Source organism: Hyla sarda, chromosome 8 (genome assembly GCF_029499605.1).
Source record: "Hyla sarda isolate aHylSar1 chromosome 8, aHylSar1.hap1, whole genome shotgun sequence".
NCBI lineage: Eukaryota > Metazoa > Chordata > Amphibia > Anura > Hylidae > Hyla > Hyla sarda.
In genome coordinates this window covers 122,399,399-122,422,531 of record NC_079196.1, presented here as the reverse complement: position 1 = coordinate 122,422,531, position 23,133 = coordinate 122,399,399, and the positions used below count along the sequence as shown (strand labels likewise).

Here is a 23,133-nt window from a genome sequence, read left to right as displayed (position 1 = left end):
CAAAGGTAGGCGTGTTGTTTTCATATGCAGATCTGAAATATTGTCTTATATGCAAGAGGAGGAGTGATGGGGGTTCAGGCAAAAGCCAGGCTATGGATTGAATTGCTAAATGCTCCATCAGAGTGCAATGGTCGCCTGTCCTTTTTTTAAGTGATGATGTGGGTTTAGCCTGTGCTGTATGTATGTATGGGTGGCTGACTGCCACCCACCCAGAGAGTGTATGGGAGGCTGGTTGGCTGCCAGCCTTCCTTCCATTCCTATGAGTAATGTGAGTGCTCATGAAGGGGACATGGTTGGGTCCACCCCTTTCCCGGTTATCCCCTCTAGGCCTTTTGGCTTAGATCAAGTGTAAAAAAAGAAAGGATCTTGCGACAGATCGCATCCTGAGGCACGTTTTTTTTTTGTGGGAATACTTGCACTTGGGTGACTTGTGAACACATACTGATACATACGTTCCTTATCTGGGGACCATAAATTAAATGGATTTTTGAGAAAGGGAGCTGATTTGGAAGCTTGCTTCTGTCGCCCTATGCATTGACCTGATGTGGCAGTATCTTCGGGTAGTGAACAGTGCACCACCCCATTCCAGTGTTAAACAAGAAAGATTCTCATTTAATCCTCCGTGGGTGAGAATTTGAGTTTGAGAATTGGAGACCAAAATGATGAGTTGCACTGACTGGTTTATGAACGTCTATTCATTTAGCGTTTTAATGACCATGTTTGCACACTGATTGGTGTAAAAAAATTAAATAAAACTAAATAATAATAATCTAGCACACCTGTGCAGGTTTGACATGACATGACAGGTAGCTGTCTTGTGGGTGGTGCTGAATCCTGTTAAATGACGTGAGGGTCTCATGCCTATACACAAGGGTGTGTCATTGCTGTTTCTTGACCATGCATTGGTTTCTGTGGTCAGTGAATGATAAAAACAAAATTTACCATCCATTGATGGATGGGAAATCCGCCATGAGGCATTTGTTTTTAGAAACTGCTGCTCACAACCAATGTTGCAATGGAGTGTCTCCATCTGCTGGTGGTATTGGAAAGGCATTAGTGCTATGACAGGGTCTGAAGAAGAAGAAGAAGAAGAAGACGGAAAAAAATATATATAAAAAGAAAAAGAGAGAGAGAGAGAGACTGACTTAGTGAGCGAGTGAGTGAGAGAGTGAGAGAGTGAGAGTGAGTGAGAGTGAATGAGTGAGTGAGCGAGTGAGTGATTGAGTGAGTGAGTGAGTGAGAACAAATGAGTTAAAGCAAGTGAGTGAGAGAGATCGAATGAATGAAAGTCTGAATGACAGAAAGAAAAAAGGATGAAGAAAGAAGCATGAAGAAAAAAAAATGTATATGGAGTTGCTGACATGAGTGCAATCTACAAAGCCGTTGAGGCTGATCCTCATGGGAGGATTATTCCACCAGGACCCTTAGCACTTTTAAAATGCCATTCAATGCCACTTCTAGGGCTAGATGTAAACTGCAGATGACCATGTTGTGGTAGTTACCATGGATACCCAAGTGATGTGTGAGCTAACACATAGGCCCAACAGATTCCAAGAAGGCCAGAATCACCAGCTGCACCACCATCGGTTGTCAGGTCACCCGAATTCAACAAATACCAGAGTCCAAAATGATGCAGGTTTATACTGTTAATTTTCAGTTTATCGTTACAGTTGGTGTTATTCCATGTCGGAAGGGACGCAGCTACAGCCAGTGGGGTAACTAGAGACAGGCAGGCAGCTATGTGCAACAAAGGTAGGCGTGTTGTTTTCATATGCAGATCTGAAATATTGTCTTATATGCAAGAGGAGGAGTGATGGGGGTTCAGGCAAAAGCCAGGCTATGGATTGCATTGCTAAATGCTCCATCAGAGTGCAATGGTCGCCTGTCCTTTTTTTAAGTGATGATGTGGGTTTAGCCTGTGCTGTATGTATGTATGGGTGGCTGACTGCCACCCACCCAGAGAGTGTATGGGAGGCTGGTTGGCTGCCAGCCTTCCTTCCATTCCTATGAGTAATGTGAGTGCTCATGAAGGGGACATAGTTGGGTCCACCCCTTTCCCGGTTATCCCCTCTAGGCCTTTTGGCTTAGATCAAGTGTAAAAAAGGAAAGGATCTTGCGACAGATCGCATCCTGAGGCACGTTTTTTTTTGTGTGAATACTTGCACTTGGGTGATTTGTGAGCACATACTGATACATACGTTCACTATCTGGGGACCATAAATTAAATGGATTTTTGAGAAAGGGAGCTGATTTGGAAGCTTGCTTCTGTCGCCCTATGCATTGACCCGATGTGGCAGTATCTTCGGGTAGTGAACAGTGCACCACCCCATTCCAGTGTTAAACAAGAAAGATTCTCATTTAATCCTCCGTGGGTGAGAATTTGAGTTTGAGAATTGGAGACCAAAATGATGAGTTGCACTGACTGGTTTATGAACGTCTATTCATTTAGCGTTTTAATGACCATGTTTGCACACTGATTGGTGTAAAAAAAGAAAATAAAACTAAATAATAATAATCCAGCACACCTGTGCAGGTTTGACATGACATGACAGGTAGCTGTCTTGTGGGTGGTGCTGAATCCTGTTAAATGACGTGAGGGTCTCATGCCTATACACAAGGGTGTGTCATTGCTGTTGCTTGACCATGCATTGGTTTCTGTGGTCAGTGAATGATAAAAACAAAATTTACCATCCATTGATGGATGGGAAATCCGCCATGAGGCATTTGTTTTTAGAAACTGCTGCTCACAACCAATGTTGCAATGGAGTGTCTCCATCTGCTGGTGGTATTGGAAAGGCATTAGTGCTATGACAGGGTCTGAAGAAGAAGAAGAAGAAGACGGAAAAAATATATATAAAAAGAAAAAGAGAGAGAGAGAGACTGACTTAGTGAGCGAGTTAGTGAGAGAGTGAGAGTGAGTGAGAGTGAATGAGTGAGTGAGTGATTGAGTGAGTGAGTGAGTGAGAACAAATGAGTTAAAGCAAGTGAGTGAGAGAGATCGAATGAATGAAAGTCTGAATGACAGAAAGAAAAAAGGATGCAGAAAGAAGCATGAAGAAAAAAAAATGTATATGGAGTTGCTGACATGAGTGCAATCTACAAAGCCGTTGAGGCTGATCCTCATGGGAGGATTATTGCACCAGGACCCTTAGCACTTTTAAAATGCCATTCAATGCCACTTCTAGGGCTAGATGTAAACTGCAGATGACCATGTTGTGGTAGTTACCATGGATACCCAAGTGATGTGTGAGCTATCACATAGGCCCAACAGATTCCAAGAAGGCCAGAATCACCAGCGGCACCACCATCGGTTGTCAGGTCACCCGGATTCAGCAAATACCAGAGTCCAAAATGATGCAGGTTTATACTGTTAATTTTCAGTTTATCGTTACAGTTGGTGTTATTCCATGTCGGAAGGGACGCAGCTACAGCCAGTGGGGTAACTAGAGACAGGCAGGCAGCTATGTGCAACAAAGGTAGGCGTGTTGTTTTCATATGCAGATCTGAAATATTGTCTTATATGCAAGAGGAGGAGTGATGGGGGTTCAGGCAAAAGCCAGGCTATGGATTGCATTGCTAAATGCTCCATCAGAGTGCAATGGTCGCCTGTCCTTTTTTTAAGTGATGATGTGGGTTTAGCCTGTGCTGTATGTATGTATGGGTGACTGACTGCCACCCACCCAGAGAGTGTATGGGAGGCTGGTTGGCTGCCAGCCTTCCTTCCATTCCTATGAGTAATGTGAGTGCTCATGAAGGGGACATGGTTGGGTCCACCCCTTTCCCGGTTATCCCCTCTAGGCCTTTTGGCTTAGATCAAGTGTAAAAAAGAAAGGATCTTGCGACAGATCGCATCCTGAGGCACGTTTTTTTTTGTGTGAATACTTGCACTTGGGTGACTTGTGAGCACATACTGATACATACGTTCCCTATCTGGGGACCATAAATTAAATGGATTTTTGAGAAAGGGAGCTGATTTGGAAGCTTGCTTCTGTCGCCCTATGCATTGACCCGATGTGGCAGTATCTTCGGGTAGTGAACAGTGCACCACCCCATTCCAGTGTTAAACAAGAAAGATTCTCATTTAATCCTCCTTGGGTGAGAATTTGAGTTTGAGAATTGGAGACCAAAATGATGAGTTGCACTGACTGGTTTATGAACGTCTATTCATTTAGCGTTTTAATGACCATGTTTGCACACTGATTGATGTAAAAAAATAAAATAAAACTAAATAATAATAATCTAGCACACCTGTGCAGGTTTGACATGACATGACAGGTAGCTGTCTTGTGGGTGGTGCTGAATCCTGTTAAATGACGTGAGGGTCTCATGCCTATACACAAGGGTGAGTCATTGCTGTTGCTTGACCATGCATTGGTTTCTGTGGTCAGTGAATGATAAAAACAAAATTTACCATCCATTGATGGATGGGAAATCCGCCATGAGGTATTTGTTTTTAGAAACTGCTGCTCACAACCAATGTTGCAATGGAGTGTCTCCATCTGCTGGTGGTATTGGAAAGGCATTAGTGCTATGACAGGGTCTGAAGAAGAAGAAGAAGAAGAAGAAGATGGAAAAAAATATATATAAAAAGAAAAAGAGAGAGAGAGAGACTGACTTAGTGAGCGAGTGAGTGAGAGAGTGAGAGTGAGTGAGAGTGATTGAGTGAGTGAGTGAGTGAGTGAGAACAAATGAGTTAAAGCAAGTGAGTGAGAGAGATCGAATGAATGAAAGTCTGAATGACAGAAAGAAAAAAGGATGAAGAAAGAAGCATAAAGAAAAAAAATATATATATGGAGTTGCTGACATGAGTGTAATCTACAAAGCCGTTGAGGCTGATCCTCATGGGAGGATTATTGCACCAGGACCCTTAGCACTTTTAAAATGCCATTCAATGCCACTTCTAGGGCTAGATGTAAACTGCAGATGACCATGTTGTGGTAAATACCATGGATACCCAAGTGATGTGTGAGCTAACACATAGGCCCAACAGATTCCAAGAAGGCCAGAATCACCAGCGGCACCACCATCGGTTGTCAGGTCACCCAGATTCAGCAAATACCAGAGTCCAAAATGATGCAGGTTTATACTGTTAATTTTCAGTTTATCGTTACAGTTGGTGTTATTCCATGTCGGAAGGGACGCAGCTACAGCCAGTGGGGTAACTAGAGACAGGCAGGCAGCTATGTGCAACAAAGGTAGGCGTGTTGTTTTCATATGCAGATCTGAAATATTGTCTTATATGCAAGAGGAGGAGTGATGGGGGTTCAGGCAAAAGCCAGGCTATGGATTGCATTGCTAAATGCTCCATCAGAGTGCAATGGTCGCCTGTCCTTTTTTTAAGTGATGATGTGGGTTTAGCCTGTGCTGTATGTATGTATGGGTGGCTGACTGCCACCCACCCAGAGAGTGTATGGGAGGCTGGTTGGCTGCCAGCCTTCCTTCCATTCCTATGAGTAATGTGAGTGCTCATGAAGGGGACATGGTTGGGTCCACCCCTTTCCCGGTTATCCCCTCTAGGCCTTTTAGCTTAGATCAAGTGTAAAAAAAGAAAGGATCTTGCGACAGATCGCATCCTGAGGCACGTTTTTTTTTTTGTGTGAATACTTGCACTTGGGTGACTTGTGAGAACAAACTGATACATACGTTCCCTATCTGTGGACCGTAAATTAAATGGATTTTTGAGAAAGGGAGCTGATTTGGAAGCTTGCTTCTGTCGCCCTATGCATTGACCCGATGTGGCAGTATCTTCGGGTAGTGAACAGTGCACCACCCCATTCCAGTGTTAAACAAGAAAGATTCTCATTTAATCCTCCGTGGGTGAGAATTTGAGTTTGAGAATTGGAGACCAAAATGATGAGTTGCACTGACTGGTTTATGAACGTCTATTCATTTAGCGTTTTAATGACCATGTTTGCACACTGATTGGTGTAAAAAAATAAAATAATAATAATCTAGCACACCTGTGCAGGTTTGACATGACATGACAGGTAGCTGTCTTGTGGGTGGTGCTGAATCCTGTTAAATGACGTGAGGGTCTCATGCCTATACACAAGGGTGTGTCATTGCTGTTGCTTGACCATGCATTGGTTTCTGTGGTCAGTGAATGATAAAAACAAAATTTACCATCCATTGATGGATGGGAAATCCGCCATGAGGCATTTGTTTTTAGAAACTGCTGCTCACAACCAATGTTGCAATGGAGTGTCTCCATCTGCTGGTGGTATTGGAAAGACATTAGTGCTATGACAGGGTCTGAAGAAGAAGAAGAAGAAGAAGAAGAAGAAGAAGAAGAAGAAGAAGAAGAAGACGGAAAAATATATATATAAAAAGAAAAAGAGAGAGAGAGAGAGAGAGACTGACTTAGTGAGCGAGTGAGTGAGAGAGTGAGAGTGAGTGAGAGTGAATGAGTGAGTGAGTGAGTGAGTGAGAACAAATGAGTTAAAGCAAGTGAGTGAGAGAGATCGAATGAATGAAAGTCTGAATGACAGAAAGAAAAAAGGATGAAGAAAGAAGCATGAAGAAAAAAAAATGTATATGGAGTTGCTGACATGAGTGCAATCTACAAAGCCGTTGAGGCTGATCCTCATGGGAGGATTATTGCACCAGGACCCTTAGCACTTTTAAAATGCCATTCAATGCCACTTCTAGGGCTAGATGTAAACTGCAGATGACCATGTTGTGGTAGTTACCATGGATACCCAAGTGATGTGTGAGCTAACACATAGGCCCAACAGATTCCAAGAAGGCCAGAATCACCAGCGGCACCACCATCGGTTGTCAGGTCACCCGGATTCAGCAAATACCAGAGTCCAAAATGATGCAGGTTTATATCGTTAATTTTCAGTTTATCGTTACAGTTGGTGTTATTCCATGTCGGAAGGGACGCAGCTACAGCCAGTGGGGTAACTAGAGACAGGCAGGCAGCTATGTGCAACAAAGGTAGGCGTGTTGTTTTCATATGCAGATCTGAAATATTGTCTTATATGCAAGAGGAGGAGTGATGGGGGTTCAGGCAAAAGCCAGGCTATGGATTGCATTGCTAAATGCTCCATCAGAGTGCAATGGTCGCCTGTCCTTTTTTTAAGTGATGATGTGGGTTTAGCCTGTGCTGTATGTATGTATGGGTGGCTGACTGCCACCCACCCAGAGAGTGTATGGGAGGCTGGTTGGCTGCCAGCCTTCCTTCCATTCCTATGAGTAATGTGAGTGCTCATGAAGGGGACATGGTTGGGTCCACCCCTTTCCCGGTTACCCCCTCTAGGCCTTTTGGCTTAGATCAAGTGTAAAAAAAGAAAGGATCTTGCGACAGATCGCATCCTGAGGCACGTTTTTTTTTTGTGTGAATACTTGCACTTGGGTGACTTGTGAGCACATACTGATACATACGTTCCCTATCTGGGGACCATAAATTTAATGGATTTTTGAGAAAGGGAGCTGATTTGGAAGCTTGCTTCTGTCGCCCTATGCATTGACCCGATGTGGCAGTATCTTCAGGTAGTGAACAGTGCACCACCCCATTCCAGTGTTAAACAAGAAAGATTCTCATTTAATCCTCCGTGGGTGAGAATTTGAGTTTGAGAATTGGAGACCAAAATGATGAGTTGCACTGACTGGTTTATGAACGTCTATTCATTTAGCGTTTTAATGACCATGTTTGCACACTGATTGGTGTAAAAAAATTAAATAAAACTAAATAATAATAATCTAGCACACCTGTGCAGGTTTGACATGACATGACAGGTAGCTGTCTTGTGGGTGGTGCTGAATCCTGTTAAATGACGTGAGGGTCTCATGCCTATACACAAGGGTGTGTCATTGCTGTTGCTTGACCATGCATTGGTTTCTGTGGTCAGTGAATGATAAAAACAAAATTTACCATCCATTGATGGATGGGAAATCCGCCATGAGGCATTTGTTTTTAGAAACTGCTGCTCACAACCAATGTTGCAATGGAGTGTCTCCATCTGCTGGTGGTATTGGAAAGGCATTAGTGCTATGACAGGGTCTGAAGAAGAAGAAGAAGAAGACGGAAAAAAATATATATAAAAAGAAAAAGAGAGAGAGAGAGACTGACTTAGTGAGCGAGTGAGTGAGAGAGTGAGAGTGAGTGAGAGTGAATGAGTGAGTGAGTGATTGAGTGAGTGAGTGAGTGAGAACAAATGAGTTAAAGCAAGTGAGTGAGAGAGATCGAATGAATGAAAGTCTGAATGACAGAAAGAAAAAAGGATGAAGAAAGAAGCATGAAGAAAAAAAAATGTATATGGAGTTGCTGACATGAGTGCAATCTACAAAGCCGTTGAGGCTGATCCTCATGGGAGGATTATTGCACCAGGACCCTTAGCACTTTTAAAATGCCATTCAATGCCACTTCTAGGGCTAGATGTAAACTGCAGATGACCATGTTGTGGTAGTTACCATGGATACCCAAGTGATGTGTGAGCTAACACATAGGCCCAACAGATTCCAAGAAGGCCAGAATCACCAGCGGCACCACCATCGGTTGTCAGGTCACCCGGATTCAGCAAATACCAGAGTCCAAAATGATGCAGGTTTATACTGTTAATTTTCAGTTTATCGTTACAGTTGGTGTTATTCCATGTCGGAAGGGACGCAGCTACAGCCAGTGGGGTAACTAGAGACAGGCAGGCAGCTATGTGCAACAAAGGTAGGCGTGTTGTTTTCATATGCAGATCTGAAATATTGTCTTATATGCAAGAGGAGGAGTGATGGGGGTTCAGGCAAAAGCCAGGCTATGGATTGCATTGCTAAATGCTCCATCAGAGTGCAATGGTCGCCTGTCCTTTTTTTAAGTGATGATGTGGGTTTAGCCTGTGCTGTATGTATGTATGGGTGGCTGACTGCCACCCACCCAGAGAGTGTATGGGAGGCTGGTTGGCTGCCAGCCTTCCTTCCATTCCTATGAGTAATGTGAGTGCTCATGAAGGGGACATGGTTGGGTCCACCCCTTTCCCGGTTATCCCCTCTAGGCCTTTTGGCTTAGATCAAGTGTAAAAAAAGAAAGGATCTTGCGACAGATCGCATCCTGAGGCATGTTTTTTTTTGTGTGAATACTTGCACTTGGGTGACTTGTGAGCACATACTGATACATACGTTCCCTATCTGGGGACCATAAATTAAATGGATTTTTGAGAAAGGGAGCTGATTTGGAAGCTTGCTTCTGTCGCCCTATGCATTGACCCGATGTGGCAGTATCTTTGGGTAGTGAACAGTGCACCACCCCATTCCAGTGTTAAACAAGAAAGATTCTCATTTAATCCTCCGTGGGTGAGAATTTGAGTTTGAGAATTGGAGACCAAAATGATGAGTTGCACTGACTGGTTTATGAACGTCTATTCATTTAGCGTTTTAATGACCATGTTTGCACACTGATTGGTGTAAAAAAATAAAATAAAACTAAATAATAATAATCTAGCACACCTGTGCAGGTTTGACATGACATGACAGGTAGCTGTCTTGTGGGTGGTGCTGAATCCTGTTAAATGACGTGAGGGTCTCATGCCTATACACAAGGGTGTGTCATTGCTGTTGCTTGACCATGCATTGGTTTCTGTGGTCAGTGAATGATAAAAACAAAATTTACCATCCATTGATGGATGGGAAATCCGCCATGAGGCATTTGTTTTTAGAAACTGCTGCTCACAACCAATGTTGCAATGGAGTGTCTCCATCTGCTGGTGGTATTGGAAAGGCATTAGTGCTATGACAGGGTCTGAAGAAGAAGAAGAAGAAGAAGACGGAAAAATATATATATAAAAAGAAAAAGAGAGAGAGAGAGAGAGAGACTGACTTAGTGAGCGAGTGAGTGAGAGAGTGAGAGTGAGTGAGAGTGAATGAGTGAGTGAGTGAGTGAGTGAGTGAGTGAGAACAAATGAGTTAAAGCAAGTGAGTGAGAGAGATCGAATGAATGAAAGTCTGAATGACAGAAAGAAAAAAGGATGAAGAAAGAAGCATGAAGAAAAAAAAATGTATATGGAGTTGCTGACATGAGTGCAATCTACAAAGCCGTTGAGGCTGATCCTCATGGGAGGATTATTGCACCAGGACCCTTAGCACTTTTAAAATGCCATTCAATGCCACTTCTAGGGCTAGATGTAAACTGCAGATGACCATGTTGTGGTAGTTACCATGGATACCCAAGTGATGTGTGAGCTAACACATAGGCCCAACAGATTCCAAGAAGGCCAGAATCACCAGCGGCACCACCATCGGTTGTCAGGTCACCCGGATTCAGCAAATACCAGAGTCCAAAATGATGCAGGTTTATATCGTTAATTTTCAGTTTATCGTTACAGTTGGTGTTATTCCATGTCGGAAGGGACGCAGCTACAGCCAGTGGGGTAACTAGAGACAGGCAGGCAGCTATGTGCAACAAAGGTAGGCGTGTTGTTTTCATATGCAGATCTGAAATATTGTCTTATATGCAAGAGGAGGAGTGATGGGGGTTCAGGCAAAAGCCAGGCTATGGATTGCATTGCTAAATGCTCCATCAGAGTGCAATGGTCGCCTGTCCTTTTTTTAAGTGATGATGTGGGTTTAGCCTGTGCTGTATGTATGTATGGGTGGCTGACTGCCACCCACCCAGAGAGTGTATGGGAGGCTGGTTGGCTGCCAGCCTTCCTTCCATTCCTATGAGTAATGTGAGTGCTCATGAAGGGGACATGGTTGGGTCCACCCCTTTCCCGGTTACCCCCTCTAGGCCTTTTGGCTTAGATCAAGTGTAAAAAAAGAAAGGATCTTGCGACAGATCGCATCCTGAGGCACGTTTTTTTTTGTGTGAATACTTGCACTTGGGTGACTTGTGAGCACATACTGATACATACGTTCCCTATCTGGGGACCATAAATTTAATGGATTTTTGAGAAAGGGAGCTGATTTGGAAGCTTGCTTCTGTCGCCCTATGCATTGACCCGATGTGGCAGTATCTTCAGGTAGTGAACAGTGCACCACCCCATTCCAGTGTTAAACAAGAAAGATTCTCATTTAATCCTCCGTGAGTGAGAATTTGAGTTTGAGAATTGGAGACCAAAATGATGAGTTGCACTGACTGGTTTATGAACGTCTATTCATTTAGCGTTTTAATGACCATGTTTGCACACTGATTGGTGTAAAAAAATAAAATAAAACTAAATAATAATAATCTAGCACACCTGTGCAGGTTTGACATGACATGACAGGTAGCTGTCTTGTGGGTGGTGCTGAATCCTGTTAAATGACGTGAGGGTCTCATGCCTATACACAAGGGTGTGTCATTGCTGTTGCTTGACCATGCATTGGTTTCTGTGGTCAGTGAATGATAAAAACAAAATTTACCATCCATTGATGGATGGGAAATCCGCCATGAGGCATTTGTTTTTAGAAACTGCTGCTCACAACCAATGTTGCAATGGAGTGTCTCCATCTGCTGGTGGTATTGGAAAGGCATTAGTGCTATGACAGGGTCTGAAGAAGAAGAAGAAGAAGAAGACGGAAAAATATATATATAAAAAGAAAAAGAGAGAGAGAGAGAGAGAGAGAGAGAGACTGACTTAGTGAGCGAGTGAGTGAGAGAGTGAGAGTGAGTGAGAGTGAATGAGTGAGTGAGTGAGTGAGTGAGAACAAATGAGTTAAAGCAAGTGAGTGAGAGAGATCGAATGAATGAAAGTCTGAATGACAGAAAGAAAAAAGGATGAAGAAAGAAGCATGAAGAAAAAAAAATGTATATGGAGTTGCTGACATGAGTGCAATCTACAAAGCCGTTGAGGCTGATCCTCATGGGAGGATTATTGCACCAGGACCCTTAGCACTTTTAAAATGCCATTCAATGCCACTTCTAGGGCTAGATGTAAACTGCAGATGACCATGTTGTGGTAGTTACCATGGATACCCAAGTGATGTGTGAGCTAACACATAGGCCCAACAGATTCCAAGAAGGCCAGAATCACCAGCGGCACCACCATCGGTTGTCAGGTCACCCGGATTCAGCAAATACCAGAGTCCAAAATGATGCAGGTTTATATCGTTAATTTTCAGTTTATCGTTACAGTTGGTGTTATTCCATGTCGGAAGGGACGCAGCTACAGCCAGTGGGGTAACTAGAGACAGGCAGGCAGCTATGTGCAACAAAGGTAGGCGTGTTGTTTTCATATGCAGATCTGAAATATTGTCTTATATGCAAGAGGAGGAGTGATGGGGGTTCAGGCAAAAGCCAGGCTATGGATTGCATTGCTAAATGCTCCATCAGAGTGCAATGGTCGCCTGTCCTTTTTTTAAGTGATGATGTGGGTTTAGCCTGTGCTGTATGTATGTATGGGTGGCTGACTGCCACCCACCCAGAGAGTGTATGGGAGGCTGGTTGGCTGCCAGCCTTCCTTCCATTCCTATGAGTAATGTGAGTGCTCATGAAGGGGACATGGTTGGGTCCACCCCTTTCCCGGTTACCCCCTCTAGGCCTTTTGGCTTAGATCAAGTGTAAAAAAAGAAAGGATCTTGCGACAGATCGCATCCTGAGGCACGTTTTTTTTTGTGTGAATACTTGCACTTGGGTGACTTGTGAGCACATACTGATACATACGTTCCCTATCTGGGGACCATAAATTAAATGGATTTTTGAGAAAGGGAGCTGATTTGGAAGCTTGCTTCTGTCGCCCTATGCATTGACCCGATGTGGCAGTATCTTCAGGTAGTGAACAGTGCACCACCCCATTCCAGTGTTAAACAAGAAAGATTCTCATTTAATCCTCCGTGGGTGAGAATTTGAGTTTGAGAATTGGAGACCAAAATGATGAGTTGCACTGACTGGTTTATGAACGTCTATTCATTTAGCGTTTTAATGACCATGTTTGCACACTGATTGGTGTAAAAAAATTAAATAAAACTAAATAATAATAATCTAGCACACCTGTGCAGGTTTGACATGACATGACAGGTAGCTGTCTTGTGGGTGGTGCTGAATCCTGTTAAATGACGTGAGGGTCTCATGCCTATACACAAGGGTGTGTCATTGCTGTTGCTTGACCATGCATTGGTTTCTGTGGTCAGTGAATGATAAAAACAAAATTTACCATCCATTGATGGATGGGAAATCCGCCATGAGGCATTTGTTTTTAGAAACTGCTGCTCACAACCAATGTTGCAATGGAGTGTCTCCATCTGCTGGTGGTATTGGAAAGGCATTAGTGCTATGACAGGGTCTGAAGAAGAAGAAGAAGAAGACGGAAAAAAATATATATAAAAAGAAAAAGAGAGAGAGAGAGACTGACTTAGTGAGCGAGTGAGTGAGAGAGTGAGAGTGAGTGAGAGTGAATGAGTGAGTGAGTGATTGAGTGAGTGAGTGAGAACAAATGAGTTAAAGCAAGTGAGTGAGAGAGATCGAATGAATGAAAGTCTGAATGACAGAAAGAAAAAAGGATGAAGAAAGAAGCATGAAGAAAAAAAAATGTATATGGAGTTGCTGACATGAGTGCAATCTACAAAGCCGTTGAGGCTGATCCTCATGGGAGGATTATTGCACCAGGACCCTTAGCACTTTTAAAATGCCATTCAATGCCACTTCTAGGGCTAGATGTAAACTGCAGATGACCATGTTGTGGTAGTTACCATGGATACCCAAGTGATGTGTGAGCTAACACATAGGCCCAACAGATTCCAAGAAGGCCAGAATCACCAGCGGCACCACCATCGGTTGTCAGGTCACCCGGATTCAGCAAATACCAGAGTCCAAAATGATGCAGGTTTATGCTGTTAATTTTCAGTTTATCGTTACAGTTGGTGTTATTCCATGTCGGAAGGGACGCAGCTACAGCCAGTGGGGTAACTAGAGACAGGCAGGCAGCTATGTGCAACAAAGGTAGGCGTGTTGTTTTCATATGCAGATCTGAAATATTGTCTTATATGCAAGAGGAGGAGTGATGGGGGTTCAGGCAAAAGCCAGGCTATGGATTGCATTGCTAAATGCTCCATCAGAGTGCAATGGTCGCCTGTCCTTTTTTTAAGTGATGATGTGGGTTTAGCCTGTGCTGTATGTATGTATGGGTGGCTGACTGCCACCCACCCAGAGAGTGTATGGGAGGCTGGTTGGCTGCCAGCCTTCCTTCCATTCCTATGAGTAATGTGAGTGCTCATGAAGGGGACATGGTTGGGTCCACCCCTTTCCCGATTATCCCCTCTAGGCCTCTTGGCTTAGATCAAGTGTAAAAAAAAAGAAAGGATCTTGCGACAGATTGCATCCTGAGGCACGTTTTTTTTTTTTTGTGTGAATACTTGCACTTGGGTGACTTGTGAGCACATACTGATACATACGTTCCCTATCTGGGGACCATAAATTAAATGGATTTTTGAGAAAGGGAGCTGATTTGGAAGCTTGCTTCTGTCGCCCTATGCATTGACCCGATGTGGCAGTATCTTCGGGTAGTGAACAGTGCACCACCCCATTCCAGTGTTAAACAAGAAAGATTCTCATTTAATCCTCCGTGGGTGAGAATTTGAGTTTGAGAATTGGAGACCAAAATGATGAGTTGCACTGATTGGTTTATGAACGTCTATTCATTTAGCGTTTTAATGACCATGTTTGCACACTGATTGGTGTAAAAAAATAAAATAAAACTAAATAATAATAATCTAGCACACCTGTGCAGGTTTGACATGACATGACAGGTAGCTGTCTTGTGGGTGGTGCTGAATCCTGTTAAATGACGTGAGGGTCTCATGCCTATACACAAGGGTGTGTCATTGCTGTTGCTTGACCATGCATTGGTTTCTGTGGTCAGTGAATGATAAAAACAAAATTTACCATCCATTGATGGATGGGAAATCCGCCATGAGGCATTTGTTTTTAGAAACTGCTGCTCACAACCAATGTTGCAATGGAGTGTCTCCAACTGCTGGTGGTATTGGAAAGGCATTAGTGCTATGACAGGGTCTGAAGAAGAAGAAGAAGAAGACGGAAAAAAATATATATAAAAAGAAAAAGAGAGAGAGAGAGAGACTGACTTAGTGAGCGAGTGAGTGAGAGTGAATGAGTGAGTGAGTGATTGAGTGAGTGAGTGAGAACAAATGAGTTAAAGCAAGTGAGTGAGAGAGATCGAATGAATGAAAGTCTGAATGACAGAAAGAAAAAAGGATGAAGAAAGAAGCATGAAGAAAAAAAAATGTATATGGAGTTGCTGACATGAGTGCAATCTACAAAGCCGTTGAGGCTGATCCTCATGGGAGGATTATTGCACCAGGACCCTTAGCACTTTTAAAATGCCATTCAATGCCACTTCTAGGGCTAGATGTAAACTGCAGATGACCATGTTGTGGTAGTTACCATGGGTACCCAAGTGATGTGTGAGCTAACACATAGGCCCAACAGATTCCAAGAAGGCCAGAATCACCAGCGGCACCACCATCGGTTGTCAGGTCACCCGGATTCAGCAAATACCAGAGTCCAAAATGATGCAGGTTTATACTGTTAATTTTCAGTTTATCGTTACAGTTGGTGTTATTCCATGTCGGAAGGGACGCAGCTACAGCCAGTGGGGTAACTAGAGACAGGCAGGCAGCTATGTGCAACAAAGGTAGGCGTGTTGTTTTCATATGCAGATCTGAAATATTGTCTTATATGCAAGAGGAGGAGTGATGGGGGTTCAGGCAAAAGCCAGGCTATGGATTGCATTGCTAAATGCTCCATCAGAGTGCAATGGTCGCCTGTCCTTTTTTTAAGTGATGATGTGGGTTTAGCCTGTGCTGTATGTATGTATGGGTGGCTGACTGCCACCCACCCAGAGAGTGTATGGGAGGCTGGTTGGCTGCCAGCCTTCCTTCCATTCCTATGAGTAATGTGAGTGCTCATGAAGGGGACATGGTTGGGTCCACCCCTTTCCCGGTTATCCCCTCTAGGCCTTTTGGCTTAGATCAAGTGTAAAAAAAAGAAAGGATATTGCGACAGATCGCATCCTGAGGCACGTTTTTTTTTTTGTGTGAATACTTGCACTTGGGTGACTTGTGAACACATACTGATACATACGTTCCCTATTTGGGGACCATAAATTAAATGGATTTTTGAGAAAGGGAGCTGATTTGGAAGCTTGCTTCTGTCGCCCTATGCATTGACCCGATGTGGCAGTATCTTCGGGTAGTGAACAGTGCACCACCCCATTCCAGTGTTAAACAAGAAAGATTCTCATTTAATCCTCCGTGGGTGAGAATTTGAGTTTGAGAATTGGAGACCAAAATGATGAGTTGCACTGACTGGTTTATGAACGTCTATTCATTTAGCGTTTTAATGACCATGTTTGCACACTGATTGGTGTAAAAAAATAAAATAAAACTAAATAATAATAATCTAGCACACCTGTGCAGGTTTGACATGACATGACAGGTAGCTGTCTTGTGGGTGGTGCTGAATCCTGTTAAATGACGTGAGGGTCTCATGCCTATACACAAGGGTGTGTCATTGCTGTTGCTTGACCATGCATTGGTTTCTGTGGTCAGTGAATGATAAAAACAAAATTTACCATCCATTGATGGATGGGAAATCCGCCATGAGGCATTTGTTTTTAGAAACTGCTGCTCACAACCAATGTTGCAATGGAGTGTCTCCATCTGCTGGTGGTATTGGAAAGGCATTAGTGCTATGACAGGGTCTGAAGAAGAAGAAGAAGAAGACGGAAAAAAATATATATAAAAAGAAAAAGAGAGAGAGAGAGAGAGACTGACTTAGTGAGCGAGTGAGTGAGAGAGTGAGAGTGAGTGAGAGTGAATGAGTGAGTGAGTGATTGAGTGAGTGAGTGAGAACAAATGAGTTAAAGCAAGTGAGTGAGAGAGATCGAATGAATGAAAGTCTGAATGACAGAAAGAAAAAAGGATGAAGAAAGAAGCATGAAGAAAAAAAAATGTATATGGAGTTGCTGACATGAGTGCAATCTACAAAGCCGTTGAGGCTGATCCTCATGGGAGGATTATTGCACCAGGACCCTTAGCACTTTTAAAATGCCATTCAATGCCACTTCTAGGGCTAGATGTAAACTGCAGATGACCATGTTGTGGTAGTTACCATGGATACCCAAGTGATGTGTGAGCTAACACATAGGCCCAACAGATTCCAAGAAGGCCAGAATCACCAGCGGCACCACCATCGGTTGTCAGGTCACCCGGATTCAGCAAATACCAGAGTCCAAAATGATGCAGGTTTATACTGTTAATTTTCAGTTCATCGTTACAGTTGGTGTTATTCCATGTCGGAATGGACGCAGCTACAGCCAGTGGGGTAACTAGAGACAGGCAGGCAGCTATGTGCAACAAAGGTAGGCGTGTTGTTTTCATATGCAGATCTGAAATATTGTCTTATATGCAAGAGGAGGAGTGATGGGGGTTCAGGCAAAAGCCAGGCTATGGATTGAATTGCTAAATGCTCCATCAGAGTGCAATGGTCGCCTGTCCTTTTTTTAAGTGATGATGTGGGTTTAGCCTGTGCTGTATGTATGTATGGGTGGCTGACTGCCACCCACCCAGAGAGTGTATGGGAGGCTGGTTGGCTGCCAGCCTTCCTTCCATTCCTATGAGTAATGTGAGTGCTCATGAAGGGGACATGGTTGGGTCCACCCCTTTCCCGGTTATCCCCTCTAGGCCTTTTGGCTTAGATCAAGTGTAAAAAAAGAAAGGATCTTGCGACAGATCGCATCCTGAGGCACGTTTTTTTTTTGTGTGAATACTTGCACTTGGGTGACTTGTGAACACATACTGATACATACGTTCCTTATCTGGGGACCATAAATTAAATGGATTTTTGAGAAAGGGAGCTGATTTGGAAGCTTGCTTCTGTCGCCCTATGCATTGACCTGATGTGGCAGTATCTTCGGGTAGTGAACAGTGCACCACCCCATTCCAGTGTTAAACAAGAAAGATTCTCATTTAATCCTCCGTGGGTGAGAATTTGAGTTTGAGAATTGGAGACCAAAATGATGAGTTGCACTGACTGGTTTATGAACGTCTATTCATTTAGCGTTTTAATGACCATGTTTGCACACTGATTGGTGTAAAAAAATTAAATAAAACTAAATAATAATAATCTAGCACACCTGTGCAGGTTTGACATGACATGACAGGTAGCTGTCTTGTGGGTGGTGCTGAATCCTGTTAAATGACGTGAGGGTCTCATGCCTATACACAAGGGTGTGTCATTGCTGTTTCTTGACCATGCATTGGTTTCTGTGGTCAGTGAATGATAAAAACAAAATTTACCATCCATTGATGGATGGGAAATCCGCCATGAGGCATTTGTTTTTAGAAACTGCTGCTCACAACCAATGTTGCAATGGAGTGTCTCCATCTGCTGGTGGTATTGGAAAGGCATTAGTGCTATGACAGGGTCTGAAGAAGAAGAAGAAGAAGAAGAAGAAGAAGAAGAAGACGGAAAAAAATATATATAAAAAGAAAAAGAGAGAGAGAGAGAGAGACTGACTTAGTGAGCGAGTGAGTGAGAGAGTGAGAGAGTGAGAGTGAGTGAGAGTGAATGAGTGAGTGAGCGAGTGAGTGATTGAGTGAGTGAGTGAGTGAGAACAAATGAGTTAAAGCAAGTGAGTGAGAGAGATCGAATGAATGAAAGTCTGAATGACAGAAAGAAAAAAGGATGAAGAAAGAAGCATGAAGAAAAAAAAATGTATATGGAGTTGCTGACATGAGTGCAATCTACAAAGCCGTTGAGGCTGATCCTCATGGGAGGATTATTCCACCAGGACCCTTAGCACTTTTAAAATGCCATTCAATGCCACTTCTAGGGCTAGATGTAAACTGCAGATGACCATGTTGTGGTAGTTACCATGGATACCCAAGTGATGTGTGAGCTAACACATAGGCCCAACAGATTCCAAGAAGGCCAGAATCACCAGCTGCACCACCATCGGTTGTCAGGTAACCCGAATTCAGCAAATACCAGAGTCCAAAATGATGCAGGTTTATACTGTTAATTTTCAGTTTATCGTTACAGTTGGTGTTATTCCATGTCGGAAGGGACGCAGCTACAGCCAGTGGGGTAACTAGAGACAGGCAGGCAGCTATGTGCAACAAAGGTAGGCGTGTTGTTTTCATATGCAGATCTGAAATATTGTCTTATATGCAAGAGGAGGAGTGATGGGGGTTCAGGCAAAAGCCAGGCTATGGATTGCATTGCTAAATGCTCCATCAGAGTGCAATGGTCGCCTGTCCTTTTTTTAAGTGATGATGTGGGTTTAGCCTGTGCTGTATGTATGTATGGGTGGCTGACTGCCACCCACCCAGAGAGTGTATGGGAGGCTGGTTGGCTGCCAGCCTTCCTTCCATTCCTATGAGTAATGTGAGTGCTCATGAAGGGGACATAGTTGGGTCCACCCCTTTCCCGGTTATCCCCTCTAGGCCTTTTGGCTTAGATCAAGTGTAAAAAAGGAAAGGATCTTGCGACAGATCGCATCCTGAGGCACGTTTTTTTTTGTGTGAATACTTGCACTTGGGTGATTTGTGAGCACATACTGATACATACGTTCACTATCTGGGGACCATAAATTAAATGGATTTTTGAGAAAGGGAGCTGATTTGGAAGCTTGCTTCTGTCGCCCTATGCATTGACCCGATGTGGCAGTATCTTCGGGTAGTGAACAGTGCACCACCCCATTCCAGTGTTAAACAAGAAAGATTCTCATTTAATCCTCCGTGGGTGAGAATTTGAGTTTGAGAATTGGAGACCAAAATGATGAGTTGCACTGACTGGTTTATGAACGTCTATTCATTTAGCGTTTTAATGACCATGTTTGCACACTGATTGGTGTAAAAAAAGAAAATAAAACTAAATAATAATAATCCAGCACACCTGTGCAGGTTTGACATGACATGACAGGTAGCTGTCTTGTGGGTGGTGCTGAATCCTGTTAAATGACGTGAGGGTCTCATGCCTATACACAAGGGTGTGTCATTGCTGTTGCTTGACCATGCATTGGTTTCTGTGGTCAGTGAATGATAAAAACAAAATTTACCATCCATTGATGGATGGGAAATCCGCCATGAGGCATTTGTTTTTAGAAACTGCTGCTCACAACCAATGTTGCAATGGAGTGTCTCCATCTGCTGGTGGTATTGGAAAGGCATTAGTGCTATGACAGGGTCTGAAGAAGAAGAAGAAGAAGACGGAAAAAATATATATAAAAAGAAAAAGAGAGAGAGAGAGACTGACTTAGTGAGCGAGTTAGTGAGAGAGTGAGAGTGAGTGAGAGTGAATGAGTGAGTGAGTGATTGAGTGAGTGAGTGAGTGAGAACAAATGAGTTAAAGCAAGTGAGTGAGAGAGATCGAATGAATGAAAGTCTGAATGACAGAAAGAAAAAAGGATGCAGAAAGAAGCATGAAGAAAAAAAAATGTATATGGAGTTGCTGACATGAGTGCAATCTACAAAGCCGTTGAGGCTGATCCTCATGGGAGGATTATTGCACCAGGACCCTTAGCACTTTTAAAATGCCATTCAATGCCACTTCTAGGGCTAGATGTAAACTGCAGATGACCATGTTGTGGTAGTTACCATGGATACCCAAGTGATGTGTGAGCTAACACATAGGCCCAACAGATTCCAAGAAGGCCAGAATCACCAGCGGCACCACCATCGGTTGTCAGGTCACCCGGATTCAGCAAATACCAGAGTCCAAAATGATGCAGGTTTATACTGTTAATTTTCAGTTTATCGTTACAGTTGGTGTTATTCCATGTCGGAAGGGACGCAGCTACAGCCAGTGGGGTAACTAGAGACAGGCAGGCAGCTATGTGCAACAAAGGTAGGCGTGTTGTTTTCATATGCAGATCTGAAATATTGTCTTATATGCAAGAGGAGGAGTGATGGGGGTTCAGGCAAAAGCCAGGCTATGGATTGCATTGCTAAATGCTCCATCAGAGTGCAATGGTCGCCTGTCCTTTTTTTAAGTGATGATGTGGGTTTAGCCTGTGCTGTATGTATGTATGGGTGACTGACTGCCACCCACCCAGAGAGTGTATGGGAGGCTGGTTGGCTGCCAGCCTTCCTTCCATTCCTATGAGTAATGTGAGTGCTCATGAAGGGGACATGGTTGGGTCCACCCCTTTCCCGGTTATCCCCTCTAGGCCTTTTGGCTTAGATCAAGTGTAAAAAAGAAAGGATCTTGCGACAGATCGCATCCTGAGGCACGTTTTTTTTTGTGTGAATACTTGCACTTGGGTGACTTGTGAGCACATACTGATACATACGTTCCCTATCTGGGGACCATAAATTAAATGGATTTTTGAGAAAGGGAGCTGATTTGGAAGCTTGCTTCTGTCGCCCTATGCATTGACCCGATGTGGCAGTATCTTCGGGTAGTGAACAGTGCACCACCCCATTCCAGTGTTAAACAAGAAAGATTCTCATTTAATCCTCCTTGGGTGAGAATTTGAGTTTGAGAATTGGAGACCAAAATGATGAGTTGCACTGACTGGTTTATGAACGTCTATTCATTTAGCGTTTTAATGACCATGTTTGCACACTGATTGATGTAAAAAAATAAAATAAAACTAAATAATAATAATCTAGCACACCTGTGCAGGTTTGACATGACATGACAGGTAGCTGTCTTGTGGGTGGTGCTGAATCCTGTTAAATGACGTGAGGGTCTCATGCCTATACACAAGGGTGAGTCATTGCTGTTGCTTGACCATGCATTGGTTTCTGTGGTCAGTGAATGATAAAAACAAAATTTACCATCCATTGATGGATGGGAAATCCGCCATGAGGTATTTGTTTTTAGAAACTGCTGCTCACAACCAATATTGCAATGGAGTGTCTCCATCTGCTGGTGGTATTGGAAAGGCATTAGTGCTATGACAGGGTCTGAAGAAGAAGAAGAAGAAGAAGAAGAAGATGGAAAAAAATATATATAAAAAGAAAAAGAGAGAGAGAGAGACTGACTTAGTGAGCGAGTGAGTGAGAGAGTGAGAGTGAGTGAGAGTGATTGAGTGAGTGAGTGAGTGAGAACAAATGAGTTAAAGCAAGTGAGTGAGAGAGATCGAATGAATGAAAGTCTGAATGACAGAAAGAAAAAAGGATGAAGAAAGAAGCATAAAGAAAAAAAATATATATATGGAGTTGCTGACATGAGTGTAATCTACAAAGCCGTTGAGGCTGATCCTCATGGGAGGATTATTGCACCAGGACCCTTAGCACTTTTAAAATGCCATTCAATGCCACTTCTAGGGCTAGATGTAAACTGCAGATGACCATGTTGTGGTAAATACCATGGATACCCAAGTGATGTGTGAGCTAACACATAGGCCCAACAGATTCCAAGAAGGCCAGAATCACCAGCGGCACCACCATCGGTTGTCAGGTCACCCAGATTCAGCAAATACCAGAGTCCAAAATGATGCAGGTTTATACTGTTAATTTTCAGTTTATCGTTACAGTTGGTGTTATTCCATGTCGGAAGGGACGCAGCTACAGCCAGTGGGGTAACTAGAGACAGGCAGGCAGCTATGTGCAACAAAGGTAGGCGTGTTGTTTTCATATGCAGATCTGAAATATTGTCTTATATGCAAGAGGAGGAGTGATGGGGGTTCAGGCAAAAGCCAGGCTATGGATTGCATTGCTAAATGCTCCATCAGAGTGCAATGGTCGCCTGTCCTTTTTTTAAGTGATGATGTGGGTTTAGCCTGTGCTGTATGTATGTATGGGTGGCTGACTGCCACCCACCCAGAGAGTGTATGGGAGGCTGGTTGGCTGCCAGCCTTCCTTCCATTCCTATGAGTAATGTGAGTGCTCATGAAGGGGACATGGTTGGGTCCACCCCTTTCCCGGTTATCCCCTCTAGGCCTTTTAGCTTAGATCAAGTGTAAAAAAAGAAAGGATCTTGCGACAGATCGCATCCTGAGGCACGTTTTTTTTTTTTGTGTGAATACTTGCACTTGGGTGACTTGTGAGAACAAACTGATACATACGTTCCCTATCTGTGGACCGTAAATTAAATGGATTTTTGAGAAAGGGAGCTGATTTGGAAGCTTGCTTCTGTCGCCCTATGCATTGACCCGATGTGGCAGTATCTTCGGGTAGTGAACAGTGCACCACCCCATTCCAGTGTTAAACAAGAAAGATTCTCATTTAATCCTCCGTGGGTGAGAATTTGAGTTTGAG

General features: G+C 43.4%; 14 pseudogenes; all 14 read left to right on the top strand.

The window, feature by feature from the left end:
- The first annotated feature begins 316 nt into the window (after positions 1-316).
- On the top strand, positions 317-581 carry LOC130289575 (U2 spliceosomal RNA; annotated as a pseudogene).
- Positions 582-2,063: 1,482 nt separating this feature from the next.
- Positions 2,064-2,327, top strand: LOC130289387 (U2 spliceosomal RNA; annotated as a pseudogene).
- Positions 2,328-3,787: 1,460 nt separating this feature from the next.
- Positions 3,788-4,050, top strand: LOC130288126 (U2 spliceosomal RNA; annotated as a pseudogene).
- Positions 4,051-5,506: 1,456 nt separating this feature from the next.
- Positions 5,507-5,772, top strand: LOC130289906 (U2 spliceosomal RNA; annotated as a pseudogene).
- A 1,478-nt stretch (positions 5,773-7,250) lies between these two features.
- Positions 7,251-7,515, top strand: LOC130289913 (U2 spliceosomal RNA; annotated as a pseudogene).
- A 1,461-nt stretch (positions 7,516-8,976) lies between these two features.
- Positions 8,977-9,240, top strand: LOC130289501 (U2 spliceosomal RNA; annotated as a pseudogene).
- A 1,466-nt stretch (positions 9,241-10,706) lies between these two features.
- Positions 10,707-10,970, top strand: LOC130289910 (U2 spliceosomal RNA; annotated as a pseudogene).
- Positions 10,971-12,436: 1,466 nt separating this feature from the next.
- LOC130289781 (U2 spliceosomal RNA) lies at positions 12,437-12,700 on the top strand (annotated as a pseudogene).
- A 1,457-nt stretch (positions 12,701-14,157) lies between these two features.
- Positions 14,158-14,427, top strand: LOC130289599 (U2 spliceosomal RNA; annotated as a pseudogene).
- Positions 14,428-15,868: 1,441 nt separating this feature from the next.
- On the top strand, positions 15,869-16,135 carry LOC130288465 (U2 spliceosomal RNA; annotated as a pseudogene).
- A 1,461-nt stretch (positions 16,136-17,596) lies between these two features.
- LOC130289577 (U2 spliceosomal RNA) lies at positions 17,597-17,861 on the top strand (annotated as a pseudogene).
- A 1,499-nt stretch (positions 17,862-19,360) lies between these two features.
- On the top strand, positions 19,361-19,624 carry LOC130289386 (U2 spliceosomal RNA; annotated as a pseudogene).
- A 1,460-nt stretch (positions 19,625-21,084) lies between these two features.
- Positions 21,085-21,347, top strand: LOC130288115 (U2 spliceosomal RNA; annotated as a pseudogene).
- Positions 21,348-22,802: 1,455 nt separating this feature from the next.
- LOC130289909 (U2 spliceosomal RNA) lies at positions 22,803-23,069 on the top strand (annotated as a pseudogene).
- Positions 23,070-23,133: the final 64 nt, after the last annotated feature.